Raw genomic sequence first — 25,942 nt, 5'->3', positions numbered from 1 at the left:
CTAAGGTCGAAGAAAAATATGCGCATGGACGCTGTTTGTCGCCAAATTGTTGTGTCAGAACACTCAACGCACAACCGTCCCTCTCGTGAACATAAAGTGTGAACGGCTTATTGTAATCAGGAGTACCCAACACAGGAGCCAAACACAACGCATCACGCAATTCAGAAAAACTTTTCTGACACTCTTCAGTCCATGGCAAAGGAGATGAAACATCCTTGCACGTAAGGGCTATCAATGGTTTCGCCGACAATGAAAAATTTGGAATCCATTGTCTGCAGTATGACGTAATACCTAGAAAGGCACGTACATCTCTCTGAGTCTTTGGCACAGTCATTCGAGCAATCGCTGCAATTCTCTCTGGGGTCAACCTTCTCCCATCCTTTGACAGTAAGTGACCTAAGTAGGTTACTTCTTGACAACAATATTGTAGCTTAGAAGGTGACACCTTGTGATGTAAGTCACATAGGTGCTGCAACAATGATACTGTAGCGGTTTTGCAAATAGCCTCTGTACCAGCTGCCACTAATAGGTCGTCAACGTATTGAACTAAGGCTGCGCCTGTCGGCAACACAAATGCATCAAGCTGACTTTTAAGTGCTTGGCTATAGATCGATGGACTCTCACAGTAGCCCTGTGGTGCGCGTTTAAATCTAAAACTGCGACCACCCAGTGAAAATCCGAATAGGTCTCTGCTTTCCTCAGCGATCGGAATACTAAAGAAAGCATTCTTTAGATCGATTACCGTGAACCAGGAGGCAGAAGCCGGAATCAGGGTCAACAAAGCCGTGATGTCAGGCACCACAGGAAACTGGGGAATCACGATTTTATTTACTTCTCGTAAATCAATTACAAAGCGGTACACAGGAGGTTTAGTTGGATCTGTGCGTTTCAAAATCGGTAACACAGGACTATTACACACATTGCCTCGAGTTTCTTCAATGACATCCTTTTCGATCAGGTCATAAATGATCGCTAATAGTGCTCGCTCACCATCAAAAGAGATACGATACTGTGGTATACGTGGGAAACGCACATTCGATTTCAACTGAACCACATAAGGTGGGATGTTCAATAAGCCTACATTATTGGGACCCGTAGCCCATAACGACGCAGGAAGGGAACTCAATTCCGGTGGGAACTTATCAATTGATAAGTACATAGGAGAGATCGCTCTCTGACCTAATGTAAGCTCCACTCCCGCAGGAGAGCAGTACAAAGTCGCATATAACCGTTTTAACAAATCCAAGCCCAAAAGATTCTCACAACAACCAGTAGATAAAATCAATGGGGCCTCTAGCTCATGAGGACCAATCGTAAGGGACAAAGGGCTAGAGACAGGATTGCTAACAGGGGCGCCAGAGAATCCAATGGAAACATTTGTTAAGCCGGACAAAGGTGCGCCAGGGAGTTTCGAATGCATGATGGAACTTTTCGTCGCACCAGTGTCTAACAGAAAAGGCTCAACTACGCCAGATGTAGCAACTGCGACGTAAGGCCCACTCTGATCAACCGGAACTGATACTACTCCCTCTCTCTGTCGGTGGCTGTCCTAGTAGTGGTTACCTGCATCAATCTCATGTTCGATGTAATAATCGTCCACATGATACTGTGCTGATTTATCGGACCTCACATTTCGTTGGTCAAAATAATTATTCGCGTCTGATGGGGTATGAGGGCGCTCATGATTTTGATTTTGAGGGGCACCGCGGCCTCTACCTCGGGGTGCTTGTTGAGGACCACCACGACCCCCTCGTACCGACACACCGTTAAGCCGGGCACGCAAAGCTGGACAATCATATTTTATATGGCCCTCTCTTCTACAATATGCACACTGATTATACCCAAGCGTAGATCTAAAGTCGGAGAAGTCAGATCGTGACTGCATCCTGGAAGATTGTAATTGTGGTCGATATTGCTGTTGCGAATCATTTTGATTTGAACGTGGAGGATACGCTTGCTGTAACAAAACCTTCGTTTTAAGCTCCTTCGTTTTCTTGTCTGAACGATCACTTTCTTCCTTTTCCCTATTCTCATAGTATTGAGCTGTCGCTAATATTTGAGCAGTAGTTGAAACCGCCCAAGCACTTTCGGAATTTTTCAATTTGTTGCATAGCTCAGGCAACAAATTCAATACAAATTTATCAACAAATAACCGTTGGCCTCCCTCGGTGCCCATATCCTGACCACTATGATCGACAAATGCCTCTTCGAATCTGGTAAAGAAATCGGAGACACTCTCGTCCTTCTTTTGCTTACAAGCGGCTAATTTATCCCAGTTCACCCTCATCGCTGGCATAATCGTTTTCATGAACGTAATGATTCTTTGGGGCAGATCCGTAATTAACTGCTCAGGCTTAGCCCCACCCACTTGTCAGCCATCGGCCGCTATTATTGCAGCCCAATCACCGCCTAACTCATTCGCATGGTTTTGTTGGCGAATTTTCGCCCAAATCGGTTGTGGTACGACATTGCCAAACAGCATGTCGATGTCCGCAAGATTCATAATAGTAGCGTCTACCAGTTGAGACAACTCCTTATAATAACCCGCCGGATTCTTGCGTGGATCAGGCAAGGACTGCTTCACCTGTAAGACTTCTGATCGCTTCCATGGGAGGTGTATCCAAACTCTTTGGAAATGTGGCAGAACCGCAGGATTTCCACCAGGATTACCTGGCATCCATACTGGCGGAACCTCTCTCATAGGATACTGACCAGGAGTCGCTTTCCAATTGTCGGAGTCGTCATCAAACGACACTCGAGGAGGCACTGTGGATCTATAGGCTAACAATCGCTCTAAGGCACGTCGTACCTCTCCACCTACTATCGTACCGTTCGAAAATTGACTCTGAAGTTCAATCATATCGGGTAAATCATCACTATACCATTGTTCTCTCAAAAAGTTACACATTTCTTCGAAAACGAATCTCTGCGTAGGCTCATTAAACTGAGAAAACGTGTCGAAAACCATGCGTGGAGGGTAGTTAGCAGGGTGTCTTATCCACCTACGCGCCATATTCGCTAACGTTGCACTCTCCCTTCCACCAGGGATTTGACTTCGTCTCTGGGGAGTTTCAGAAACATCGGATGGAAATAACTGCCCAAGAAGTGGTGAATAGAGGGTAGCAACAGTATTAGGGATACGGTTACGAACAGAAGGAGAAGAAGAAAGAAGAACAGGAGCAACAACATTAGAAGTGAAAGTAGGAACAGCGGGGGTAGTCAAGGTAGTTGGAGTAGCAGAAACTAGAGGCTGAGGAGGTACAGGCAAAGGAGCAGTTGGAATAGGAGTAGTTGGAGGGACAAACACAGGACCAACAACGGGTTGAGCAGCAGCCGCTTGAATAACGGGAGGGACAACAGGAGGAACTATAGGAGCCGTAGTATCCTGTGCATAAGGAGGTGGTGATTTCAATAAATATGCTAGCTTCTTTCGCGTCTTCGTTCTTTTTATCAGAACTAGACGATAAAACCGGATAACATTTATCCACCTTCATATGATGCAGTCTGGTGGAAATTTCTATCTCTTTTTCTACTTTATCCCGCTGACATTGCTGCACGACTTGCATTATCGGAATGATACCCTCTCTTCGATTCTTCTTAAGCTGTTTGATTTCTTTCTGCTTGGCCTCTTTACGCCATAACCGAAGGGAATCAAACATAGCTGGCCTAGCTTTCTTCTTAAATAATTTAGCTTCTAGATTATCTAAAATCTCAATTTCAAAACTTCCGTGTGGTGGCCAACTAAGGACACCATCCTTTCTCGTATAACGGACCCAACAGTCATTATATATAATAGGGCCCACACCATGTCGACTATAGAGCTCATATATCGGAGTTCCAACTGGAGGTATCGGACACGAGTCCTCCAACCGGGAATCCTTGTTGCAACATTTGAAGAAACCAATGAAACCACTACGGCTAGGCATCATGCACACTAACCAAGTATCAAACTTCAAGGGTTACCAAAGTACTAAATCTTCGTGAAAGACAAAACCCTCGGTTTTTGGCAATTGCAACTGTCAAATAACAACTAAGGACCAACAACTAAGCACCACAAATGCAATGGAACCATGCAAACAACTAAGCACCAACAACTAAGGACTGGGAGCGACCCACAAATACTTAACTGAGAGCTCGATGGCGTCACCAGGAAGGCCCGTCTATCGTCTCGCCATACAAAGGACTACGCCAGGCACCAAAACAGGTCGACAGTCAGAGCATCGATCCGTTGCAGCCGTCAGGAGGCGGGAATCTTCGCGGGAAAAATCTTTGGACCACTTATTTCGACAACAGGATCGATGAAGTGGGGTGCACCTTTTCCTCGGAGATTTCACACGAAGTTCCTCGCAATCGTCAGGTTTTGGATCGGTACCGCTGATGTCGCCCGACGTTGGGCGCCATCTGAAGGACTGGACTTTTAAGAACCAGCGGTGCCAGGGAACAACACCTGAAACCTTCGTAGGATACCTGTTCGGCGCACAAGTGACAGAGACACGGGACACTTCCTTCGGCGTCAAAGATCAGCGTTTATTACTGCAGGGATGCAAAAGTCATGGGAAGTACAACAGAGTGTAGGTTCCAAGAGTCTGCTTCAAATTGCAAATGCGGATCGCTCCTTTTATACACATTTTCAGCATTCAATAACGTAACGAACAAAAGGTTACAACTCAGTTCCCATAATAAACTTAAAAGGGCTTCATTCATGGTGTCGGAAACCCGGAACATAAACACAGTAACATTTGTCAGTTCCCAACTGTAAAAGCACATTATCCTGCTGCTATGCACATTCCACTCTAGTTGTAAAAGGACGAGAGTAAGAGACAGGAACAGGTGCAAGGAAGTCAGACAACAGAAGAAGAAGGAGTGTGGAGGTAATATCGGAAGCGCAATCCCAGGATCAAAGGATTCGAGCCGAGCGCATGCAAGGCTGAAACAATAGGCCAACGTGGGAAGATTACCCAGCTGCGGAGCCATCTGTCTCTGCCGTGTCATCCCCCAGTCTTGGGAATCACAGGGTCATGAGGCGGACATTTGCCTGTTCGCTGACTACGTGAGGGCAAGAAACAAAATGGATGCCGTATCTAAAATGGAACCCGAGGGTTCAAATGAAGAAACCTGTAAATAAGACGAACCCTTCTAAGTAGCGTAGCGAAAATGCGTACACCTATTAATCTCGTCATTTACGGTTCATAGATACCACACTCGCTAGCATCGTAACGGTTTTCATTGGTCCTCACGCCTCCTATGTGTACTCCAGAATCTCCCACTTCACCTCCCTCCCAGCTGGTTCTGTGGACTTGATAGAGTAACCACGACTTTCCTTTGGGGTGGCTTGAGATCATGCCTGGCCCTCAAACATTGTCAATGCCCCATACATTGGGGGAAATGGAATGACGAACCCCTTTCTGTACTACCTGGCCTCCTGCCTCTAGGTGATTCACGACTGGTTCAATGGCGGATGGTCGGGCCCGGCCTATCGGCTAGAATTAGAAAGCCCCGGATTCCCACGGGCCCAGGACATAGTATATGGAGCAACAATTCCACACACTTTACCAGCAGTCAACCGGACAGCCCTCCTTCATTGCAGCACTTTTAATGGGACTGCAGAATTACACTCCAGACGCTCCTTTGGCACGGCACCAGGCTGCAGGAGGTTGGACATTAACTGGATTTCAGAAATGGGGTCTAATTGGTATCACTCGCTTGGAAGATGTGTAGAAAGGTGAGCACTTGTTCTCCTTCCAAGAGCTGCAGCAAACATACTCCATGCAACCCACCCAATTTTGCAAATAACTCCAATTGTGACTTGCCCTTGCCCTCCACATCCTTGAACACACAGCAATCCCAGAGTTTAGTCCTCTGGAAGCTAAGCTCCTCATAGGGAACCTTGGGAAGGGCAGAATATCCCAAATCTACACTGATAAACAACATCCATCCTCCCTAGATTCCATTAATACCCAATGGGAACAACGGTTGGCTCTTTAGAGGAAGAAGACTGGAGAGATGCATTGATGGCCCTCAGGGTACTAACCATATCGGCCAGGCTCCAGCTCATTCAAATCTATTATCTTCACTGTGCATATCCTACCCCTGTAAGTCTTCATAAAGCGGGCTTCCCCGCAAATGCCCATATTGTGAGGCAGAACCAGCTGATTTTTACCATATGGTCTGGTCCTGCACAATCCTCTCCAGATATTGGGTGTCGATTGTAGCGGAGTTGAGTGACATACTGGGTTGGACGGTCCCCCTTAGTCCTCTCGTCCTTCTCCTGCTGGTGATGGATGGGTTGGACGGTTCCCATACTGAAAAGATACTCTTGGGGACAGCCACATTGGTAGCCAAAAGAGACATTGCAGTGGCGTGAAAGGACTCGGCAGCTCCTTCTCCCACAAAATGGTACAAGGGAGTGGATTGGTGTGCCATCCAAGAAAAAACTGTGTACGAGGATGTCCGGCCAAAAACGGGCGAATATGGAGCAAATGGTTAGACCTGTTAGGCTGATCGATCACGGACGATGGTGGGGGGCTGAGGAGCAGGCTAGATGTTATCCATTCCTGGGCCAGACAGGAAAAGGTTCTTTGACTGTGATGAAATGTCTGCTATGTCACAGTGACACTATGTTCAGTTTGTAGCTTATACAATTCAATAAAAATTGTTTATAAAAAAATTAACCAATGTAAACTTTTTTTAGCAACCTTAGAATAATAAAATACTGAGAAACAAACAGCAAGTTTCCTAATGTTTGCCTCGTAGTTTGCCTGCATATGCTTGATACAGGATCATAGGTCACTAAGCTATATGACAAAGATTTGAACTTGTGACCTGCAGGTAACACATTGATCTCTGCAATAAAAACAGTAACCAACTGAGCTCTTTACATAAAAAAACAAATCTGTGGTTTGCATGTTTCATGCTGTGCTTTACAGCAGGCACATTAATCCTCTATGCAATTTTATATTCAGTCAAACCTTTGATTAGAAGAATGCACACAGATATTTCCAGCAAGTGCATTAGCCATCAGAGTTATTAAAGTGCCATTGTACCCGGGAATTTACTGGATACACAAAGATCTCTGTACCAGGTAATATTTCGAAATGCATCTTGTTGTGATGAGTTAAGAAAGGCAGAATAAAGTTATTATCACATTTGTCTTGTTCAGTTCAGTTCAGTAAATCTTTATTTCGACAGTAAAAAACCATCATAAAAGTACAATTTATACAATTAAAAAATTCATTATTAAATTACATTTCTGAACTTTTTGACATTAAAAAAGAAAGACCGAAACAAGTAAAGAATACATTTCATATGGGGAGGTAATATTCCTGTTCAAATGTTTGCTAATCCCTTGTATTCCTCAACCTTACTGCCACTTTTAAGAAACTAGTAATACAACATAGGGTATGCATATTGCTAGCTTTCTGCAAAAAGAGTAATGCAGCTTTTGCCTGACGGAATTTCTGTTTCCTGAGGATCTCAACCAAAAATCTGCGCCTCGGATTCCGATAAAATAAACATAAAAGTACAAAATGAAGGGTGTCCTGCGGAGACCTATTGTCGCAGCCGCAGGCACCATTCTGCTCAATCGTTACAGTAAAACCTGAGGGATACGCTAAAATATTAGGTAACAGATTGAGCCTAAAACGACATAATAAAAATCTATCATGTTGGTTGTACATCAGGAACAGATAAGCTTCCATACCCTCCCCATTGCTGACTCGACAATGAGCTGCAATCGATCCTTTCAACATATCAGCATCACGTCTAGCAGTTTTAAATTTCTCTTCAAGCAGCATTTTGACCCTTGCTTTACATCTAGCAGAATTCGGTACAGGGTCATTAAAGAGGAGGTGCTCATCTATACTTTCAAGAGCATTCTTAACATATTTTAACCACGGGATTTTTAATCCATTCTCTCCATGCAGGCAGTCCAGAATAATCTCCCTAGTCAGTGATGCCTCTGGATTGGACCATATTTTTATCCATGCCATAATTGGCCTCATCTTGACATGGTCTGAGATGTATTGGGTCCCTAGTTCAGTGTGCACTAGTTCAGCAGGGATGGAGTGTGGGACTTTCAATACTCTGCGGAAAAATGTGTCTTCTGCTAATTGTAGTTTTTTAGGGTCCCTGAAACCCCACACTTCTGCTCCATAAAGGGCCTTTGCTACACTAATTGAGGAATACATGGTCATAATTTGTTCGGGGCACCATCGTCCTAGCCTACTTGCAAAACTTAATATTGCACCACTCGAGGAAACTAGCTTTGTGCAATGCTCCATCACAAGAGTTTACCATCCATCAAAAGGCCCAGATACGGGAAGGTGTCCACTGACTCCAACGTATGTGTCCCTATTTTGTATACAAACTTTTTTGCAAATCCATCCACCAATTTTGTAAGCTCCCTGGTGTCCGGGCAAGCAGGACCGCGTCGTCCGCGTACAATAGTACAGGGATTTGACGAGATCCTATTCTGGGGCAATCCACCGCTAGGGTAATTAGTACGCTTTCCAGGGTGTTAATATAAAGTGAGAACAAGAAGGGGGCAAGGATGCACCCCTGCCTTACTCCTTTTGTGCATGGAAATTGTTCTGTACATCCCCCTTCCTGATTGTAGCGGACCACAGCCGTCGTATTCCAGTGTAACTCCTTTAGAATATTAACTAGCCCCGCCTCAATGCCCATATTAAGCATCATTGCCCACAGTTTTGACCTATTTACATTGTCAAAGGCTGCCGCTAGATCCATAAAACCCATGTAAATCGTACCATTGCTAGCTTTAGTATACTTAGCAGTTAGCAGGTATAAGTTTAGGCACTGATCACTGGTCGACTTACCAGCTCTGAACCCGTACTGAACGTCCACCAAGGTACGATGCTCTTCTGTCCAATCCATCAGCCGATTCAGAATTACACGGCCAAGTATTTTAGCAGACACGTCAATTAATGAGATCGGTCTATAGCATTTTGGGTCGTCCTTGCTCCCTTTCTTAAATATCGGAACGATCAGTGCGGTGGACCAAGAGCGTGGTAGACCAGAACTAATGGCTGCGTTTAAAACCCTTGTTAGTATCGGGGCCCAGAGATCTATATTACTTCTGTATAGATCTGGTGGAGTGCCATCAGGCCCCGGTGCTTTGTTTGGGGTCAGCCCATTAATTGCTAATACTATCTCTTCTAATGAGAGGTATGATTCAGAGTTCCGGGTACCCTCCCAGGCCCCTTCATTGACTTCTGCATTAGAGTCGCTATAAAGGCCCTTAAAATGAGCAACCCATTGTTCCGGGAGGATGTTTGTACTTATCACCGGGGCAGTGTGGTCTTGAAAGCACGGTCTATTTACTATCCTCCAGAACTCTGTAAAATCCCTATTCTCACCTGCCTCTCGCAGGTCTGCCCAAACTTCTGCTTGTAGGGTGATCTTTCTTGCTTTCACCTTCGATTTGTAGGTTTGCCTGAGTTTGGTCACTTCAGCCTTATCCCTCGGTTTGGTTTTTAAAGACAGTTTTAGGTTCCTCAGTGCTTTTGAACAACTAGCATCAAACCATCTTGGTTGATCATTGCCTTTTCTTGGCCCCCTAGTTTTCAATAGTTTGTCGGCCAGTTCTGTCAGGGTCCTGAACACTGCCACTAAAGTGGGTCCTTCAACTTGGAAGTCCAAACACTCCTCAACTTGTTTGCTACCCTTTTGAATTAAGGTTTTATAAAATTCCTGGGGATTTATTTTTGCCCACCTGAGTCTTCTCCCCTGATCTGTTGGCTGCAGGCTAGTGTCCCCTGGTTTAGTTTCACCCCCCCCCCAATATTACATGATATTTCCATGGTTAGGGGGTTATGGTCACTGAAGGTGCTCCATTCCGTGCTAACCTTAGTAATCCTCGCTTTAGAAAAGGAAGATATCATAATGTAATCTATGATGGTGGAGCAACCTCTCCCTTTAAATGTTGGGACGTACGTACCCTCCACCTCTTGAACAATCAGGTCAATGGTATGAGCTAATAAGTGGGTTTCTGTTAGTGCAGTTAATAGTGAACCCTCACTATTATGCTCAAAGTGCGGACCATTTTTTAAAGGGCAGGAGTCCCATCCTGTGCCAGCAGATGACAAGGTTTGGCATAGGTGACAATTAAAGTCTCCCATTAATATTACTATTGGTCCACCCCCTCCTGTCTTCTGTTCTGACTCTTGCATCAGTCTTTCATCTATCTCCCGCAGGACAGCATTCTCTCCTTCTACGGGTCCTGAATTATAAACGTTGAGTACAAATAACCTCAGCCCTCTACCTTGGAACCTTATTGCCTGTAGTGTTTGTGACGTCCATGCTGGTACTGACCATCTACCTTCTAAGGTTAGGCTGACATAGAGGGCCAGCCCCCCTTTTGCTCTTCCCATTCTGCTTTCCTTTGCTGGCACAAAAAAGCCTTTATAGCCTTCTATTTGATACTGCGAGGGATCAACTGCCCATGTCTCCTGCAAGGCTATTATATGGAACCCTTCTAATTGGTTCCGCCAATCTATGTTTTCAAATTTGCCTGCTATGCCCGCTATGTTCCATGACATGATGTTCAGCTTTCCACCTAATCCTATTACTCTTTTCGCATCCAGCTCGGTTAGCCTGGGGTTAGCCCTATTTACTTGCCCATCCCTATCTCTTGCCACCCTCCCACTGGGAGTACATTTTGATACTTCCTTAGCTTGCTCCCCCTCTAGTTCTTCCATCTCACATTCAGCAGTTACCCCCCTCCGATCATTTTTCTTGCTTTGTGCCCTTCCTTGTAGTCAATCATTCTCGTTCAAGGATTGTAGGGGATTAAATCTATTCAGCCACTGAGGCCCACCCTGATTTAATAATGGTTGGGCACCTTTCTCCCTAAGCATTGCCCAGTGCCCCTCAATTGGCCTTCCCCTTCCCACCTGTCTAAATGGTGGCTGCTGTAGAACTGATTTCCTGGGATAGAAATACCCTAGTGGCATTGTCCTTATCGTGCTAGTTACATTTCTATTGTGGTTGTCTACAATGTACTCCACTAGATTAGGGTTTCTGAAGTTTGCAATGATACAGTTGCCTTCTATATCCTTTCTTCTGGAGCCAACCCAACTTGCCCTCCGTAGGTGTAAAATTTCTCCTGGTTCCCCCCCTGCAGTGGTCTATGTATGTTTAACCAAGTGGTAACTTTGCCTTTGAGTTCTGTGTAGGTTTCCCTCTGCCCCTTTCTAGGTTCTGGTACCCCCGCGAAGATAACAACATAGGGGCTTGCTTCTGGTGGTAAGTTTACACGGGGTAAGGGATCCTGTGGTATATCACTCGGCTCCCTGTTCAGATGTGAAGTATACGTTTGATTACTTGTGGGGGGTATATGTGGTTGCCTTTGTATTATTTGTCCCTGGGCTGTTTTCCCACCCACATTTCCATTTGCTTGTACCCTTCCCTCCCCCACCTCTGTAGCTGTTTTAGGCTCTGCATGCACCTGCACAGTAATGCTTTGCTCAGTGCTAACACAGTTGTTAATTGCAGGGGTTGGTACGGTTGTTGCTGGCATTACTTTATCTAGATGTTTAGCAAGTATAGTATCAGTGGCCTTGCCCTGTTTGTACAGTTCACTGCTAATTTTATCTAACTTGCTTACTAAGGGTTTAATTTGATTAGATATGAATGCCTCCAGATGTTTTTGCAGGTCTAAGATTACGGCATCAAGCCATACTGGTGGGTTTAAGGGGAATCTAGGTTCTATTATCAGTTCTTCATCCTCCACCGTTCTACACTCGTTACCTCTATTACATCTTTTCCTCGTGTTTGATTGTGTACTCTTACTACCACTTTTTCTTCCTCTCTTCCTGGGAGTTTTGTTTCCCCCATTTCTTCTCTGATCATTATTCCCTACTTCTGGCTGAGCACAGGGTATCGTTTCAGCTGACTTTTCTAGGGGGCCAATGTCAGGGGTGTCGCTAAGATTTAAATCTGCAATTTGTATGGGAGTCAAAGGCAAATTTATTAAAGTGGTTGAGATACGCTTCTCCGTTCGTTCTATCTCCCCTGCTACTTTCCGTAACATTAAATCAAGGACAGTCGGGGTATTTTTATGCATCGCTACATTGTTTATCTCAGAACCTCCATGTTTTGTTGACAATGGGGTTCCTGGGTTGCCTTTGTTGGAGCGAGTTTTTGGTTTGGTAGCCATATCCGACCCTCCCCAATAGTTTGTGGGGTGTGTTACTAAACAAATCAAGACTATAGGCCCCTATATCAAGGATCGCTTTACTATCGGTTAATACGATACCCAGGTCCAGCAAAAGTCAGACTGTTTTTTCAGGCAGCAGGTACTACAACAGTTTCAAGAAGCAAATCCAAGGGGGGTAGCCCGTTCAGTCCCTGGTCGTCCCCTGACGGCCACAGACGGCCCGCCCTCTGCCCGGGCTCAGCCCGCGCACGTCCCGCGACGCGGGAGGTGCCGCTGCTGTTTAAGCGCCTCCGGGCGGAAGCAGCAGTCGCGAGGGGGCGGTGTCCCCGTCAATATAGGGGGCGCTGGGAGTTGTGGTCCCGTGAGGCTCATCCCCACTCAGCGGCCGGAATGGTCCTCGGCGGCGGGGGAAATGTTCTGCTCCTCTGTGCCTCTCCTGGCCCTGCGGTGAGTGTCCTGTCTGCAATGCCCCAAACAACAAGCAACAAGGATAGGTCCCCGCTCCCCCAGAGGTGCCGCTGCTGTTTAAGCGCCTCCGGTCGGAAGCAGCAGTTGCGAGGGGGCGGTGTCCCGGTCAAGCAGGATGCGCTGGGAGTTGTGGTCCCGTGAGGCTTGTCCCCACTCAGCGGCCGGAATGGTCCTCGGCGGCGGGGGAAATGTTCTGCTCCTCTGTGTCTCTCCTGGCCCTGCGGTGAGTGTCCTGTCGGTAAACAGCTACAATGACCAGCTATGTGACAGTGACACTATGTTCAGTTTGTAGCTTATACAATTCAATAAAAATTGTGTATAAAAAAAATTAACCAATGTAAACTTTTTTTAGCAACCTTAGAATAATAAAATACTGAGAAACAAACAGCAAGTATCCTAATGTTTGCCTCGTAGTTTGCCTGCATATTATTTATTATTATTTATTATTATTATTTTAAATATTTATAAAGCGCGGCTGATACCTTGCAGGCTTCCTGGCGCTGAAGAATACTCTGCTGAGGATAGACCGGAGTAGCTAGCAGGTGGGTGGAATTTTAGGGGAAAAGCCAGGTCTTGATGCGTTTCCTGAATGGAAGAAGTTGTGAGATCTGGCGTATGTCAATGGGCAAGCTATTCCATGGGCAAGCATATTCCATATGCTTAATGCAGGATCATAGGTCACTAAGCTATATGACAAAGATTTTAACTTGTGACCTGCAGGTAACACATTGATCTCTGCAGTAAAAACAGTAACCAACTGAGCTCTTTACATAAAAAACAAATCTGTGGTTTGCATGTTTCATGCTGTGCTTTACAGCAGGCACATTAATCCTCTGTGCAATTTTATATTCAGTCAAACCTTTGAAGAATGCACACAGATATTTCCAGCAAGTGCATTAGCCATCAGAGTTATTAAAGTGCCATTGTACCCGGGAATTTACTGGATACACAAAGATCTCTGTACCAGGTAATATTTCGAAATGCATTTTGTTGTGATGAGTTAAGAAAGGCAGAATAAAGTTATTATCACATTTGTCTTGTTAAATTCTTTGGGCAGAGTTTTAAAAAACAAATAAGTTCAGACTTTGCTCTTTGCGTCTGCGCCCACTTTCTCCTGCCAACCCTTGGCCCTTGCCCGATTAATTACACTAGTGTTGGCCTCATGAGTAGCCATTTTAAAGTACATTTGCCTAGGGGCGGGTGAGCCACTTACCCGTCGAGCCAGACTGGAGCCGGATGCTGAACTGTGGCTCAGCTCAAGGTTTTCTTAGCAAAATGACCCGAAATTTAATGTGGCTCCTGCCTGCTGCACACACTGTACCCTTAAGTACAAAGTTATAAACAAAACATTAACGTTTGACGTAAAACGGAGAGACAGATAGATACGCGTTTAGTGGCTGATATGTACAAAGTGAAACAATAAAACCTGCGATTTATCCCAACTTCCCCACTTAACCAAACTCTGTGATCTTAGGCAAATATATTGTTTTTACAAATCTCTCCTTTTCTTAATTATACCTCAATAAACTTGTAATGTGACTTATTAATGTCAAAGCTACCACATATGAAAGAAATATGTTTTATTTTTATTTTGAAGAGACTTTATACTATTTTATGTAATGTTTGTTGGATGATTTACTCTGCAAACATTTCGAAGGCTTAGCCCATGCAAGGTCTCTTAGAGTTCACAAAATTATCTCTGAAAATGATGGAGAATGACTGTTAACACACATTCCCTACACGCTGAAAAAAGTTTTAATATATTTGCCCCCTTTCACACACACACTCGTCCCCTCACACACTTAAGCACCCACTTCAAGCTCTCTGAATCACATTTTGTTTCATACAAACACACAGTACCACTTTTCATTCTTATACTCATGCCCAAGCTTTTTCTTCCTAGCTCTTTCACATTCTCTCTCACATGCAGTGCCAGACAGTGAAGGCTCTCAAAAGCTTTAACAGGTACAGCACAAAGTCGGGGGTCGCATTTTGTGTGATGTACGTATTTTCATATCGAAATATTTTCAGAGACAGTCACAGGTGTGTCTCATTTGAGCAGAGATACTTAAGGTGATTTGGCTGCTGCAAACCACCGACATTTATAGTTCTAGAAAAAATGTGTATCAATTAATGGCACACTAAGGAATCAGATTCAATACTAATGCTGCTGTTTAAAAAAAAAAATCATGAATGCATTGACTTAACTGAGATTCCTGCATATCATTTTCACCTCAATCATCTGCAGGGCCTCTAGTGTGGGGGATGCATAGTCTGCCAGCATGGATCAAATCCCTCCTAGAAACAGATAAAAGAGTTAGAAAGATTTACTGACAGCCTAGATGAATGCATAGAGGCTACACCAGAAGCAATCCACTGAAATAATTCCTTATTCAACATAAACGAACCAAAACAATGGTTTTTGTTGATATTTGTTTTATGCATGATATGTGTGGGCTCCCACAAAATATGTGAGTCGGGACTTGTTAGTTCCCAAGTGACACCATATTATGTGACATGTTTAATGTGTTCCTGATTTTTGCAATGCATACTTTGCATGCTGGGATTTTTAAAATCCCCTTTTGAGAAATAGAAAAAGAAACTACAAATCCCAAAATGCAAAGTTTTGCCAGCTAAAATCCAGAACTGTAGGAAAGTGCTACACCTATAAACAAGGGGCCTACCGCAATTGGTGTAGGTCTGGTTTTAACATCTGAAGCAAAAAGCTGCCATTTGTAAAATGTTAAAAGCAAATGTATTTTGCTTTTAATGTTGCTTTTCGCTTAGGTTAATCAGGGAAGTAGGCGGAGAGGGCAAAGGGGCATATTATCAAGGGCTTAATCCCCACTTTAGCGGCACATTTTGCAGCTGAAGCGGCAAAAATTCTATCGCCCTATTGCTCTGCCAAAACGACGGACTTTTGCATCTACCTCTGGGGCTCCTGTATTGGGCTCCTGTTGCATGCCCTGGTTCACTGCTGCTCGTGCGGGCTCCTGACATCGCCCCTGGTCCCCCCCAGCTGCCGGAGACGCTAGACCATCACGCGCCACGGCCGCCGAGAGGGCGAGGGACTACAGCCCCCAAGAGCCCTTGCGGCTGACACCACCCACCTCCAGCCAGTGCCCCGAGGTGCTTAAAAACAAGCCAGCCCTTCGGCAGAGCGGATTGCTCTGCCAAAACGACGGACTTTTGCATCTACCTCTGGGGCTCCTGTATTGGGCTCCTGTTGCATGCCCTGGTTCACTGCTGCTCGTGCGGGCTCCTGACATCGCCCCAGGTCCCCCCCAGCTGCCGGAGACGCTAGACCATCACGCGCCCCGGCCGCCGAGAGGGGGGGGACTACAGCCCCCAAGAGCCCTTGCGGCTGACGCCGCCCACCTCCAGCCAGCGCCCGGAGGCGCTTAAAAACAAGCCAGCCCTTCGGCAGAGCGGGATTGCTCTGCCAAAACGACGGACTTTTGCATCTACCTCTGGGGCTCCTGTATTGGGCTCCTGTTGCATGCCCTGGTTCACTGCTGCTCGTGCGGGCTCCTGACATCGCCCCAGGTCCCCCCCCAGCTGCCGGAGACGCTAGACCCTCACGCGCCACGGCCGCCGAGAGGGGGGACTACAGCCCCCAAGAGCCCTTGCGGCTGACGCCGCCCACCTCCAGCCAGCGCCCGGAGGCGCTTAAAAACAAGGCAGCTCTCCCGCGTCGCGAGACGCGCGCGGGCGAACGCCGGGCAAAGGGCGGGCCCTCTGAGGCCCTCAAAGGCTTGAGGAGACTGGACTGGGCCAGAGACCCTAGTTGTTAGTATACCTGAGGACTACGAAACTGTAAGCTACCGCTTCTCCTCTTATTGTCTATCCATTATTCGGACTCATTGATACTGATTAAGTGATTACATGCTACCTCTGATCTGTGGGCCCGTTTTTGAGGATCCTTTCTGATTAACTGTATTGGGAATATATCATAGTGACAGAACAGAATAGCTTTGTCATACATTGTAAACCTTGATATCCCTAGCTTTCGAATATGACACGTGAAACAAGAAGGAAGGCTGCGGCGGGAGGAAAAAAGTTGACAGGAACACTAGATGACTTCATAGTACGCACAAATACCTTGATAGATCAAGGAATTGTGCTTATGGAGAGAAGGGTATCACAAGATCTGGCATTTGCTAAGAGGTCGTCTATGGGTCACATTGCCACAGCACGAAGCCCTGAAAATACCTCAAATAAATCTACTGCCATCCAGACATGTTTGGAGGTTCATGATATTGCCTGTACTCAGCCTGCTCTCCAAGACTTAATTTCTCAAGACTCTCAGGCCCTGGCACCCTCAGGGAATGTTGCGATCACAACACTATTAGACACCCAGGATGATAGTAGTAATACTCAAATAAGAGGGAAAAGGGAGGGGGCAATCCCAAAAAATAAGCACATTGATAAGAATGCTCGTACTTCCAAGAAGGCAAAAGCACCAAATGTAGACGGGACTAGTGAGACCTGTAGTAAAGAGAAAGTGATGGGAACTACTGGGGAGGTGTCTGGGAAAGAAGAGGCGGGGTGTAAAACCACGACCACGGCCATGACTATTTTTGAGGATACTACCCTAGATGATACGCTATCTGATATTTTCTCTAATAGTTCCACTTCTAATAGTGTAGGTATAACAGGAGAAAGGGAAGATCCATTAATATGTACCCTTACGACCCTAATTACATCCTTAATTACTCCTATAGAAGAAAGGCTACATGGGATAGAAACCCAACTTAATGAATTGCAGAAAGATATAAAAGCACAGTATATTGGTCAGGCAAAAAGAGTAACATCTGCAATTTTGCCGGCTAATAAACTGCAAACATCCAAAAAAAGTGCAGAGGGAGGGAAAAAAGCAGCACCTAAAACCCCCTTATTAAAAGCAATTTCTTCAGAAACAAGTATAGCTTGTGCAACACCTACTCCTGCAATCATAGTAACCACAGATAAAAGGGTTGATCCTATTGTACCCGTTCATAATTCCGATAAATCTCAGCCAGACAGGGCCGAAAAACGTAGAAGCATCAATTTACCACCAGAAGCATGCCCCTACGTGGTGGTCCTGACTGGGGTTCCAGAATTGGCTTCTCAAATCACAGAACCCTACTGGGCACTGAGAAATAAGGTGTCACATTGGTTAAATTCTAACCACCCTTTACCACCAGCAATAAGATGTAACATCCTAATGGTTCGGAGGGTTCCCTGGGTGGGGCACAATAGAAAAAGATCTCATGGGGACTGTGTGGTTGTAACCTTTGAAGACCCTGACACGGTGGATTATATTTGTTCACGGGAATTAAGAAATTATGAATCATCAATTGTGGCCAGACACCTGTCCTATTTCTATATCCCAGTAGAGCAAACGGACAATAGATGGAGCTGGACTAGGGACTCAAACTACCCCAGGGGAGGGAGGAGGCATGAAATGTATAATGTATAGGACTTCCAACCCAAATAGCTGGGGGGGGGGGGGGGGGAGACGATGGATGGACTTTAGTGCAACGAAGGGCCGGGAGAACCCTTGATTCTGGACAGCAGCATAGGGCAGAATGGATGGGTCCACAATTTGTTCCACCTTTGATCCCTTGTTACAATCGGTTCAGTAACCTAGAGGCTGTCGACTGACGCCCAGAATGTGAAACGGTCCCTCAGTACATCCCTTCTTTATGTACTCCCCCAAACTCTATTGATAATAGTTCCCGACAGGATGTGTCCGATACGACTGTAAGAAGCTTAAACCTGGAGAAGGAGACTAATATATGTAAAAATGGAGCAGGACATAAGAGACAGGGTGGTCAATTCCCTGTACCGAAAAAAGCCCATGGTAAAAGTAATCTAGAAGAAAATGGGAAGGAAATGGGAAACGCCTTCACTGATTTGGTAGCAGTAAATAAGAATAAAGAAACCTGTAGCCTGATGTTTTGGAACGTCGCAGGCCTAAGACAGTAAATGACCAATCCTTCTTGGGAAACTGTTATAGATAATCATGATGTTGTGGCCTTACAGGAAACTTGGACCGTCGATCCCAAACATATGAACTGCTATAAAATTTATTGTACGCCGGCAGTGGGCGGAGCTTATGGGAGACCTAAGGGTGGTTTAATTACGTTCCTATCAAATGGTTTGTCATATGAGAGGGTACGTTTTTACCCTAAATGTAATTTTTATCACAAAATGGTAATTGACACTAGGAGGGGAGCAAGTGTCATTATCATAAATTTTTACAATAATATTCCAAGTAGTGCGATACAGGACATATTGAAAATGTTAAGTAATGATTTACAGTGTGAAATAGATAGCAAGGGGAAGGAAGTAACGATATTGTGGGGGGGGGAGGGATTTTAATTGTCCACTATGTAAAAAGGGCAAAAAAGGCATTTGTGGTTTAATGTTAGAACAAGACATTAATCGCACACATTTTGATCATACTCAGATTGGGGATCTGCTAAATGAGATATTATTTATTATGATTTGGGATATGCAAATGAAGTGGCCCATCAACCAACATCATTTGCTCCGACCTTTATTGGTAGGGGAGCATCAACCACCATTGATTTTATTATCTGTTCAAATAGCTATGGCCTCAAATTAAGTGGATATAAGATTTTGGACTCACAATGAGTGATCATCTCCCACAAATTCTTGAGATGGATACTCCATTTGTGGTATGGCAAAAAGATCTGCCCCCTACCCATGAAGCTCAGGACGTGACGCTGGGTAGGCAAAATGGGTACACACTCAAGTGGAGTAAGGTGGTCCCGGAGGAATTCCTAGCTAAGTTGGTGAAAGTCTGCACAGATAGCTTTAGAGTTTGCCTGTATGAAGATTCCATGAGTGAACATATAATAGAACATTTCTACATTATAGCTTCTACTATTAAGGAGAATCTAAGGGTGGAGCTAAGGAATGGGCGTAAGAATAACAGAAGATGGTTTAATACAGAATATACAAAGGCCCTGACTGAGCTCAAACACGCGATACATTGGGTGCCCCGGGATCTCTCTTTAATAAGAGATTTAAGAAAATGTTATAATTTGGCATTGACCAATAGGAAGAATGCCATAAAGAAAATGGCTTGGGAAGAGTTATGTGCAACCTCAGAATCTAAAGATATATCTGCTTTTTGGAGGGTGGTAAATGCCCCCCTCCTTTGTGATAATACCAAAGCTCGCATCGAAATTGCGATAGATGAAGATGAGTGGGTTGCACATTTTTCAACTCTTTATATGAGTTTAGAGGAAACTCCCGATATAGGATCAAATAGAGTGCACGAGAAAGGGGATGATGTACAAAACTTGGTGGTAACTCTCCCCGAAGTTTTAAGGAGTATAAAAGCCACAAAGGGTGGAAAGGCTGCAGGTCCAGATGGGATCCCAGCAGACCTGTATAAAGCAAACAGTGACATCTGGGGTCCCATTCTGGTACAGCTTTTTAATGCAGCCTTAGCAAGGGGTTTGAGTCCGTCATGGTATACATCGATCATTGTCCCTATCTACAAGAAGGGAGATAGACAAAACTGTGCATGTTACAGGCCAATATCCCTACTTGACTCATCGATAAAGATCCTTGGCAGAGTTATTTTAGAAAAATTACAATATTGGGCAGAGGACAGTGGGGTAATAAGTGATCTCCAACCAAGGAGCCAGACTGTTTTGACTTGAAAAGCTCTTCCCACATCACAATAGTCCTCAATGAACTACACTAGCATCCTGTATCACAGAGAGTTAAATTCAAAATTCACCAAGATCTCCTGCTTTCACGAATATCAGTGCTAGGAAGCTGCAATCTGTCACCTGCCAGGGCTTTTGAAATAGGCTACTGGCTAGAGCCCCTGACTAGTGCTTAATTTGTCAAAGGATAAGTGTTGAGGCTGAGAAGCCGACGGCTGGTGCTGCTGATTGTCAGCGTGCCAAATGCCAAGACTCCCTAGACCTGATTAGACCTTACACCTTCTTCGTCCATGGCCATACACTCCCTGCCCCTTTTTCTCACACTGGCAGATACCTTTTAAGTCCTTCTTTCTCCCTTTCTCATTGTTTTCCTATACTACTCTACCTCCTGCTTTCTCCCTTCTACAACTTTTTCCATGTGTTGCTGCAGGTTAAAGTCTGAGGATGAAACCTAAGTCTTAGTCATGAAAAATGAGTGCCTGTGGGCCCCACCCACAACCGATGCCTCAAATTAAGCACTGCTGCCGACCTCGGAACATGGGGTAGCAGGTTTGGTCACAGCCCAGGGGCAACATCTTCCGAGTCAAGACAAATCACTTAGGGCCAAATTTATTAAAGAGTTGCATCGACCTGGTGCCATGCAATGAGGCGCAGGAGCGATGCAACTCTTGATTTAGATTTATCAAGTCACGCAAGGCCACCTTGCATGGCCCTGCATGGCTTCATAAATAACACACAAATTGCTACGTTGCGTTCCATGGATGTTCCAACACATCACCCATGGATTTTGGCACATTCCCATTTCTGGTAGACCTGGAAATCGGTCAAAATGCTATGCCTCCACAGGTGAGGAGTAATGAGAAGAAATATATTTATTTCTCCTCGTTTTTTCTGCTTTCTACATGTGCTGTATTTTGCAGCACACTTAAAAAGAGGTACATTCCTCTCAGGATTGTTTTTTTCTGCAGAATGTAAAAACAATCCCCTTACAGCACAGGCACCCTTTCACTATGGTGCAAGGGTGCCTGTGTTGGTGCTAGGCAGCACAGCGTGTGCCAGTGAAGGAAAAAGGCAGGAATGCGCTGTATAATGTTAAATACGGTGCATTCCTGCCCTTCCCTATCCCACAGTGCAGCTAGGTGACTTGCTGCTCTGCATGATTTTTTCAAAAATATGCCTCTTAATTTTCTTGTGCCTAAAATGGAAAAAAGTGCAAAACTATTTGATTCTGTTATAAAGTGCTCTAATGTCCTTGGGTCAGGTCTGTGCTATAAAAAAACTGCAAAATAAGTAACTAAGCATGGTGCAAAAGTTCCCTTATGTAGACACACCCTTTTATTCGGCCCACACAATGCCCCCCATGTGTGAAATTTACTACTACAGATTTTTGCACACTTATGGTTTAGATATTTGGGTCTCCAAACTTGTGGCAGAATTTCAGCACTTGTGGCAGAATCACCGTACTTGTGGTGGTAGATTCGCTGAACTTGTGACGGAATTTGCTCACTTGTGGTGAAATCTCGGCACTTGTGGTGTAATCTCAGCACTTGTGGCGAAATCACAGTACTTATGGTGGCAGATTCACTGAACTTGTGGAGGAATCTCTGCACTTGTGGTGTAATCTCCACACTTGTGGCTGAATCACCGTACTTATGGTGGCAGATTCGCTGTACCTGTGGTGGAATCTCCGCACTTGTGGTGGAATCTCTGCACTTGTGGAGGAATCGCCATACGTGGGGTAGCAGATTCACTGTACTTGTGGTGGAATCTCCGCACTTGTGTGTTTTAATGTCATTAATAAATTCACTAGGGGGATCGAAAGGCAGGGGTGAGCTCACAGCAGGGGTGTAACACAAGGCCCCGCAGCCAACGCAGTGCGGGGGGGGGGGGCAGGCTTCACTATCCAAGGGGGGCCCCTCATGCCCCTGAATGCTTAAAAAAAGAACAGCTTGTGGAAGGCAGCCTGTTTTCCACCGAGCTAGAAGCATAAAAGTACTGTGAGGCCTCTCTCTCAGGAGCTGAACAGGGCCACAGACTGGAAGTAGCATTCCAACCTCCACCCCCCCCCCAGGAGGGGGGGGCACCTCCTCAGTAAATGAAGGGGGCCCCCTCAGCTAGGTGAGAGAGAGGCTTGCTCTGAAGCAAGCCTCTCTGTCTTTAAAGCAGCCTGCGCGCTCTGACCCAGCACTGAAGCAAAACAATGTTTCAAGTGACATTGTTTCTCTTCAGTCAGAGCCAGGAGCCCAGAAAGAGGATGGGGTAGGGGCCCCAGAGAGCAGGAGGCAGCACAGAGAGCTGAGGGGGGCAGGAAAAGGATTGCAGCTCCCTCCAGGAACAGGATCTGCTGGGACCCTTTGGAAGGTAAACACGCATTTGCAACAAATGGTTTTGCAATATATGCATTTGCATATATGCAAGTCATATATGGTTTGGGTTAGAATTGTAAGTTGTGGATGTGTGTTGCGTGGATTAGATCTTTGTAGTGAAATAATGTGGCATGGTGTGCAGTGTAATTATGTGGAATGTTGCTACGTGGCATTTATGTGGAGTGTATTTATGCAATATGGAGTAGAGAATAATTATGTGGAGGTAAATTATGTGGTGCTGAGTGGTATTATGCGGAGTGTAATTATGTTGTGTGATGAATTGTGTTGGGATGAACTGTGGAATTGTGTGACATGTGGAATTATGTGGCATGGTGTGGTGTATAATTGTGCGAAGTGGAATTATGCAGCATGCTACAGAGTTGCATTTTGTGGAGTGTAAATAGGTCTTTTGCAGTTAAGTGTAAATATGTTGTGTGAACAGTGGCGGCTGGTGAGTTTTGAAAGTGGGAGGGCGTAAAAGTTGAGGGATGAGTGGTATATCGCGAGTGAGCAAACAAACAAGCCCAACTGAGAACATTTGGGATGAGGGGGGGTTCCACCCCAAGACTTTTTTGAGATAATGAGCGGTAATAGAGAGATGGGAGGAAAGGATAGTGTGTGAAGGGGGCATTCTGCCGAAAGAAGGTGCGGGCACAGGAAGGAGGAGGTGTTAGAAGGAGGGGAATATAAAGGGGAGATGAAGATGGGAGAAAACACAAGTGTAATTAGGAGAGGGGTGAGCAAGAAGGAGGGAGTAGTGTAAAAAGGTTGAAGTATGTAATAGAAAGAGATCTGGGAGAGTGGGATGTTGTAAAAGGGGGAGGAAGGAGGGGGAAAGCAAGTGCATAAGATGTATGGAAGACTTGGTTGAGAGAGAGACAGGTGCGTCTAATGACCAGTCAGAGAGACAGTGGAATGGACAGCCAAGAAGAAGCAGAGAGATGGAAAGAAGATAAGAAAAATGTGACAGAAAGAAGAGGACTTATAGGCAAGTGAAGGAGCAGTGGAGAGTGAGTGAAAGCTTGGAGAGCATGAGTGAGGGTGTAGCGGTAGAGAGTAGGGATGAGCAGGAGTACAAACGTGGAGAGAGTGGAGGCAGAGGGGGATGGGATTCAGCAGATCCTGGTACAGCGCGATTGGCGGTTAGTCAAGAAGCAGATGAGTGGCCCCTCTTACTGAACCTCTCTGCATTTACTAAATATTAACTGTCCTTGTCTGGCACTGTGCGCCCTGCCAACTCTGGTACAGCACTGTGCACACGATCAGCCTCTATGCAGCTTTGTGCACACAGTCAACCTTTGTAAAAAATAGTGCCTTCTTCTGTACTAAGTTACAAAGCTCATAAGTGTCTGTGTGTGTGTATCCCTCAATGTGCTGAGGTTGAAAGGGTGCAGCAAAAACGATCTCACTTCAACATGGTGCGGAATAAAGTCATTTTGCATTAAACAGAGGTGATAAGCATATATTGTATATCGATCACCAAAACCCTTTTATTTTGAGCACTGTCAGGAGCACACATCAAAAAAGTGATTGGCCTTCGGTATGCTTCTGGCAGTGACTTACTGTATGTAACGGGCACATTTTCACAATTGGACAGTTCACTACCAGGAAGAGCAGAGAGTAACTGTTTGGAGTGATGGGGGGGTGGGATAAAGGAGATGCTGTGCTTGGATAGATGACCCTAACACAATACTCACAGCCACGAAGGCTAGGTGTGGTCGACAACAAATCTATCAGCTTTTAAAAAAGATCATATGAAGAATCACTTCTCGACAGTTTCCATTTGGCAACCATTTCACCCATGAGTAACTTTCACCTTCAATCTATGTCCTGCATCTATTTGAATTCAGCATAGTTCTTAGGCCGGCTGATCATTAGTTTCCGCCTATGTCTTTGCCTACTGTCTGTAAAATGCTTCAGTGGACTAATGGCACCCACTATAGAGATCTGTGTGAAAGCTGAAAACTACAGCTTCACATCTTGCAGTGCCTACTAAACGTTGCATCCTTCCAAGGTCGATTCAGAGTTAGTGAACAATAATAAAACTATTAGTGCCTAAAGATGGAACCAATCGTGAAGTGTGCCTTTGAGACTGTACTAATTATTCCGCACACTGGTGCCCTGGCATGTAGGTTTGAACTTTATAAAAACCCTGACTAAATGAAATAAATAACAGTGTGATGAATCTGCCAGACGAGTCACAGAATCACAGTTGGCACAGCGTGTCCTGAATACATTCCAGTGGATTGTGCATTATCTAAATAGTATTCCATCCATTTATTTGGGCCTTTTAAACATCAATACAAAAATATTTTACTGGAAAAAGAGCTGGTATGGATGCTCTGAAATCTTTTAACTTTAAAAAATAATTAAACACAGTCGTGGTTCACAATACTTGCGGGGTGGAGGCTGGGAAAGTTGAAAATTAAAATAAAAACTGACCTGGCCGGGTACGTACCGCCTCTGCTCCTGGACCAGGGTCCAGCGTTGGTGCTCTTCAACAGGAACAGCTGCGTCACTGGCAACCCCTCTCAGCCAATACTGACGCTGCTCCAACAGCACCAGGATTGGCTTAGCAGGGATACTCGCTGCCCTGCCACCCATTAGGAGACCGAGGGTTTCAGCGTTGATTAACCCTCGCTCTCCTAATGCGCAGCCACCAGTCACAGCTAACACTAGTGCGCATGACTGGGCTGGTCGGAAACATTTTCTGACTTAAACCCAACATGTGCACTTGTGCTGCTGTGTGCTCCCCGCACCACCCCCTGGTCTGACAATGCATGTCAGTCAGCATGACGCCGGACCGCCCACCCCCTTCAGACTCTGAAGGGGGTGGGCGGTCCAGTGTGATGCTAAATTGGGCACTTCAGCTCTGTGGTGTCATCATGTTGGAATTTTAGATCCCGGCTTCTCCATGCAGAGCAGCCGTTTTTGCACATCACTCCCTGCAGGGAGAGGGGGGGGTTATCCCGGGTTACATCACCCACTCCAGAGCTTCAGTGCCCTTCTCAAGCCCCTTGCTCCCGTCAGGAACCAGTCCTTGCAGATGTCGCACTCAAAGCGGCTGACATCATAGGGCTGCCGGTGCATGGTGCACGAGCCTGCAACAAATCCTCGCAAGACCTAACTTTATGGACACACTACGGAAATACGCCAAAATGTTGCGGGCATAGTAAAGGGACACTCATTACAGGACTACCACACAGGCAGCTGTACTGCATAACGAAAATTACTGCATCATG

This window comes from Lissotriton helveticus, chromosome 9 (genome assembly GCF_964261635.1).
Source record: "Lissotriton helveticus chromosome 9, aLisHel1.1, whole genome shotgun sequence".
Classification (NCBI taxonomy): domain Eukaryota; kingdom Metazoa; phylum Chordata; class Amphibia; order Caudata; family Salamandridae; genus Lissotriton; species Lissotriton helveticus.
The sequence above is the reverse complement of the archived record's forward strand: the minus strand, read 5'-3'. Positions refer to the sequence as shown.